A 6,632-nucleotide genomic window follows, 5' to 3' on the forward strand; every position below is an offset into this window, starting at 1 on the left:
CATCCCTCACCCCTCACCACCTCTCTCTCCCTCACTCTCCCTCTCTCTGGCAGGACGCTCCGTTTCCTCTCCGCTTTGTGGGAACGGGAAGCAGCAGCTTTGTGTTGGAGCTGACTGTGGTTTAATCATTAATGAGAACTAACAGCGGGGACGGGACAGGCATGGCCTACAGCCTGGGACACACACACAGGACGGTAATACTATTATTATATACAGCTACAGCCCATATGCATTAGCACTGTCTTAACGTAATTGTGGCTTCGGCATAAATATGAGTGGATACCCGCTCAGCAGCCTGCAGGGTAAAAACGACTTTCTGACAGAGGAGTGTCATATTCTGATTTATCCAGTTAGAACCAACACGACTGTGTCGACACAGTAAAACTGCAGCTACGGCTGTTTAATAGGCAACTGGACTGGACTGATATAATGTCTGAACGCTGTTTAACGTGCTGAATTGAATGGTAGCTGTAAATTGAGATTTGACCGTTTCTATCAAATGCTGCATTATGAAGTTTTATTACTCTTTATAAGTTGACTGTGAATGCTAGCTATTATGGGTAATATTAGCCCAACCTGCTTCAGCAGCACAGGCTTTAATGTGCATTTGAATTATGTCATTTTACAAAATCCTGACAGGTGCAGATGTGCGCTAGCATATAAAATTTTATTCAAACATATAGACTTACATACCCTACATGCCATTACAATAAAAATATAAGCCTGGTAACTTAATTTAGAATGATGACATGTTTTAAAATAATCAGATAGCACATCAGGCTGGTAGGTTTAAAGCTAAAGCTAAACATGTTAGCAAATCCTAAGGCTAAATCTTAGCTGTGGTGTAATAAAACTGACTTAGAAGGCTAATAGCTAAGAACTTGAAAGCAACAATGTGACTTCATTTCTGTGACTCTATCACGTGACCTCCTTGATTCACCCCCGTGCATGCTGCAGTGAGCGGGCTGTGGTGTTGTCGTTGCAGGTGTGTTGCAGTTTGAGGGTCAAACCTCCACCAAGCAGCAAAAGGCAAGACTCGGGACAGGATACTGTTTAAGGAGAAACGGAGGAGCGCGTCCGGTTGGAAGGAGCAGTTTATGTTTGAGAGCGTGCAGGAAAGACGCATAAGAAATAGACTAAGAGAAAACACACGTCCTCTTCTCTGTGTTTACATTTTCCTATAGGTTCGCATAGTTTACTGTAGTTTAACCAGACTTGAACCTCACTGTGTGCCGTAGGTAAACATTGGAAAAAAGTCGGCTAGGTTGCTGTGCAGTCGGCCCAATGAGCCTAAGCACGAATTCAACTTTAAAAGCAATTTTTTACATTTAACCTCTCATATGTAACCTATACATTAAAAAAAAAAAAAAAATTTTTGTGTCCAACCACACAGAACCAATACCATTACGTGCTGTTTACATTAACTATGCTACTTTAATTAACATATTTGAGCAAATTATGAGAATTAAAAACTACAACAAAAAAAATCTATAATTTTAATTGTACTGGCCTAGTGGCAGTGGCTAATACACTGAGGCAGCGTGTTCAGGCTAATAGATAATTAACGGTTTTCTCAGGACGGTATTCTGAGGTGGGTCTCCCATTACAGACAGCACCAGCGGAGAAATTATAAATAATAATAACCTGCATTATGTGCAAGAATTTGTATACGGTCTTCATTTGCGACAGAAAGATAACTGCACGTGGTAAAGGTTTGTGATAACAGCGTTTTGAGTTGTGCTTTTTATTCCCGCGCAGTAAATCAGAGCCGTGTAGCTGCAGTGTAAACAGCTGAGAGCCGCTGAAGGAACTCCAGGAATCTGAGAAACTCCAGAGATCAGACTATCGACAATTAAAGCTGAAGAAGAGAGACTGCTGCTTTATAGCTTTATGACTCTTTTTCACCTCGTGTGTGTGTGTGTGTGTGTGTCACTGTCTATGTGTGTGTTTGTGTGTGTGTGTGTGTGTGTGTGTGTGTGTGTGTGTGTGTGAGAGAGAGAGTGAGACCTCTGAACTTTTATGGCTTTATGACCGTTTATGACTCCTTGTAAAGTCCAAGGAATGGTGACGAACTGAAAAACAGGCCCGCAGCAAACAGCAGATAAACAAATATGGGGACGCCTGCCTGTACACACACAGTCACACACACACAACACACACACACACACACACACACACACACGGGCACTGTACAGTTCATCTGTGGTTCATTTCAGCCCCGGCAATGCTCAAACCGCCTGCATCTCACTCAGTATTATTAACAAGCATTGTGAAATAATTAACTGTCCATGAAATTAAACCTTCGCTATTTATTTTACTGATTTACACTTTTTTTCTTTTTCCCTTTTAGCCACAACTTGATTTTAAACGATGAAGAGAAAAGTAACTAGAAAATGTTAAATGCTCGCGCACCGACAGAGGAAGTTTTCAAAAATAACCTAGTTTATCATTTCTTCATTACAACAATGTACTCTATATTTCCTACCTGTGTTGAACCTTGAATATAAACTCATAAATGTGTTTTTGATTAATTAAAATAAGAGAATCTTTTAAAAACTCCAACAGGAACAAACAGAAGCTTAACGAAAATAAATTCAGAATCTTATGAACTCATGAGCGGTGATCGAAGAGGAAATCTTTAATCTTGAAATAATTAAAAGATGGTTTCTGTTCCAGAGTTCAATCACTTTGATTTTAAAATAGACTGTGACATGTTTAAATCGGCAAGTAAATTATCTGCGTGTTGAATCGTGTAAAACAGAGAGGTGGAGAAGTCAGACTTAATATTGTGTAGTGGTTTTACCATAGCGACGCACAGGCTCAGCGTTGGCCTCTCGGAAACCTGTGTGTGTGTGTGTGTGTGCGTGTGTGTGCGTGTGTGTGTGTGTGTGTGTGTGTGTGAGCGCTGACCGACCCCTCCTGCACGAGTTAATGACAAACTGAGAGAAACTGCCTGACCGGTGCTTTTGTGTTTTAATGTATTAATCGTTTCCAGGCAGCGCGAGCCGGGATGACTGTGTCCTTCACGGCACCGTGAGCTCGTGCCCTATGGGTCAGTTCACCGGACTGTTACCGGTGAGCGCGAGCCCTCTCGGCCAGAAGGAGCCCCGGGACGAGTTAAAAATTAACGGGCGGATGAATGCAGCATCACGGGGAAGGGCCGCTTGTTTTTCTCCAAGTTTCTGCAACAGGAGAAAAGGAAACGGACAAGCGCAAATGCACGGGCACGTATCAAACCTATTTTACTTCATTAGAAGTGTAAACGGTAGGCTATTAAAAACATCAAATATTGAACAGAACCGTTTCTATTAATACAGTTTTAAAATAAACATATCTGATATAATAATAATTATTATTATTAAGCCTAATGATTATTAAATTATCATATTAATAGGCCTATTAGTGTTGTTGTTTCTATGGTAGCACACACAAAAGTAGGCCTATATTTGTATGCATGTATATATATATATATATATATATATATATAAATACACACACACACACACATATATAGCCTATCTGCGTGTGTGTGCATATATATACACATACACACACGCACACACACACACACACGCACACGCACAAATACACACACGCGCACACACACACACACATATATATATATATAGGTATACATAGATAGATAGATAGATAGAAATTCTACATATACATATTATATACAGGCTATGTAAGCTATATCTATATATAGCCTGTAGGCCTATGTTTACATATATATGTTTATATAGCGTATATATAGCTTATGTATAATTATCAATGTGGAATTCCCTTCTATCATCCTGATCGTCATAATCTCATAGCAGAGAAAATCCAATCGAGGTAAAGGAACAGATGGGGAGGAGGGGTATTGATTTTCCATCTGATCTTAATGCTCTGAAGATGATTCTGAATGCTGGATTAAAGTCAGATGATGTCGGGGCCGTAAATTAAACACAACACTGTAGATTACTGCCCCCCCCCCCCCCCCCCCTCTGTCTTTGATGATCACACGCACAAATGAACACATCCACACCTGGGTGCATGTAGCCTACTTGGGGGTGGGGGGTGGGGGGGTGTTACACAGTAGATCTGCAGATGAGCGCCAGTAAAGATGCTGAAGTCACAGAGCAAGGACGAGTTATTAGTTTACACACACACACACACACACACACACACACACACACACACACACACACACATATATAGCCTATCTGCGTGTGTGTGCATATATATACACATACACACACACACACACACACACACACACACACACACACACACACACACACACACACACACACACACACGCAAGCGACCCGGGACCAAATTTTACACCCTGAGCTCCTGTTTCCTTGGGCACAGCGCGCACGCACACGCACACACAACTGATTTTTTGTGTGTGCTTGTGCACGCACGGCTTTGTCCATGCATCATTCCCCACAGTGTAACAGCAGCCAGGCCTAACCTTGGAAAGAGAGAGAGAGCAGAGACCTCTCTCTCTTTCTCTCCATGCCACAAATCTGTCTCTCTCTCCCCGTTTACATCAAAGACAGACAGAGGGAAGCCGACAACCGGCCAGACAAAAGGCAAAATGTTCTCCACACACACATAAACACTCCCGCCTCTCGTCAGCGCTGCTCTGCTTTCATTCCAAGGAAGACAAGAAATTAAAGTCGCAGCCACATCATCAGTTTGTCAACAGCTAATACAATATAGGCCATTGGCGCATTCACACACACTCACATGAGGCTGACCTCCATGTTGCCAACAGCACATCACACCTCTCAACTGCGACAGAGACACATTTAGCAGGAAACATAGCGTGCGTGTATAAGAGTCCTTGACGAGTGGACATTCCCACGTGAAAGAAATGTGTGTGTGCGTGTGTGTGTGTGTGTGTGTGTGTGTGTGTGTGTGTGTGTGTGTGTGTGTGTCTGTGTGCGAATGTGGGGATGTTTGCTACTGTTGTGGACACGACGCTAGATGGCACCAGAGCGTCTTGTAGGAGCGCACCAGGGGACGCCGAGAGGCTCACTGCTGAGCGGCGCCGCAGGACAGCAGCTCGCTCCTGGCTGAGTGTCAGTATGTCCACCGCTCCTGGAGCTACACAGGCCAGAGACCAAGAGCAGACACGACCCGGTAAAAACCAGCATGGGAGAGAAACAGCGCCTCACACTTCACAGTCTGTCTCATCTATATCAACATAGTCTACAATGTTTATATTTGATGTTTTTTTTTTAGTTATTAAATGTATACATTTTGAAATAAAAAAAAGGAAAGGAAATCTTTAATTTAATGTAATATTTTAGCTTCTTCTTGACTACGAATTTGTGACTGAATATTTTTTTTTTAATTTATGTCTTGTATTTGATATATAGATGATATTGATTTGTATTGATATTTACTGATGCCATAAATGTACACGTGTGATATATGACTGATATATGGCTGTACAAATACAAATGCATGATTATATAACTGAATTTATAAAGTTGACTTGAGCTCCGTTACTGTTAAAGCACACTGACACTGACACTGCTGCTGCTAGTGCAGACCATCTTGAAGACATAAAACACAAACACTGCTTTTGTCAGAATTGGCCAATAAGAAAATGATAGCTTGAGAATAATGTTAATAATTATTATAATACATATTATTAAATGTTTGATATAATAAATACAGGCGGGTTATTATTTATAACCACTTGGTTTAAGCATAAACAGCAACAATAGCAAATGAGTGAATAGTGCTTCTCTCATCTTTTGATAGGGTTTCATCTGTTTATTTTTATGGGAGACTATGACACGATTTCTGAAACAAGATTCATAAATTCATATTTTTTATGTTTCATAAGGACAATATTAAAAGCGTAAATCACAACGTGTTTCTTTGCCCTCACTCTTTTAGGCCCAAAGACATAATTTGATTTGGTGAAACAACAGCCCGTTCAACGGAGATGTGTTCTTATCCCGGTGATGAAGTAAGGAGCTGGTTTATAAACATTAAGTTCATAAAGGACAGTTAATGAGTGCTAAAAGCCTATGACAGCAGAGTTGCCTCTAAACCAACCCGGAGCTGCAGCCGCAGATGTTAAAGCGAGGGGTTTTAGAAGCGTCGGCACTGGACATAGAAACAATGTTGCCACTGAACGAGTTTTTAGAAACGTCCAATAACGACGTTATCGTCAGCAGCATGAATAGGCCACTGATTCTGAATCAAACACACTACATCAGGGTTATGGGAAACTTAGCGGGCCAAAAATACTTATTGTTACCAGAGCTAAAGCTAGAGCAGCCGCTGCTACTAAGACTGTGTCTACCATTAGGTCATAATATAATTATTTTGTTTGTTTGTTTAATTAATTAATTATTTTATTTTATTTTATTTTACAGAGAGAATAGAGAGATATAATAACTGATTATAATGTTATTATTCATTTATTGGTTGGGGAAGAAAGAGAAGTGATTAAATTGATTTTAAATTCAAATTCTGTATAATGGCATTTTCTTGATAAGAGATCTGCAGTCGGCCATGTTCCACCAGAAAGAGGAAGCTGTCTCGGCAGCCAGAGGTGAGGCTGATATTCAGCAGAATGTGTCGACGCTTGTCCGCAGTCACTTACACAGTGAGGGAGC

At 40.9% G+C, this 6,632-nt stretch overlaps 1 protein-coding gene across 1 annotated transcript in view; it reads right to left on the bottom strand.

The window, feature by feature from the left end:
- Positions 1–6,632, bottom strand: part of hoxb3a (homeobox B3a) — a 96,872-nt gene that overhangs the window by 87,781 nt on the left and 2,459 nt on the right. The gene's annotated exons all lie outside the window — the stretch shown is intronic.

This window comes from Seriola lalandi, unplaced genomic scaffold, assembly GCF_002814215.2.
Source record: "Seriola lalandi dorsalis isolate HSWRI2012SDOR001 ecotype SW California unplaced genomic scaffold, Sedor1 jcf7180002054816, whole genome shotgun sequence".
NCBI classification, from domain to species: Eukaryota; Metazoa; Chordata; class Actinopteri; order Carangiformes; family Carangidae; genus Seriola; species Seriola lalandi.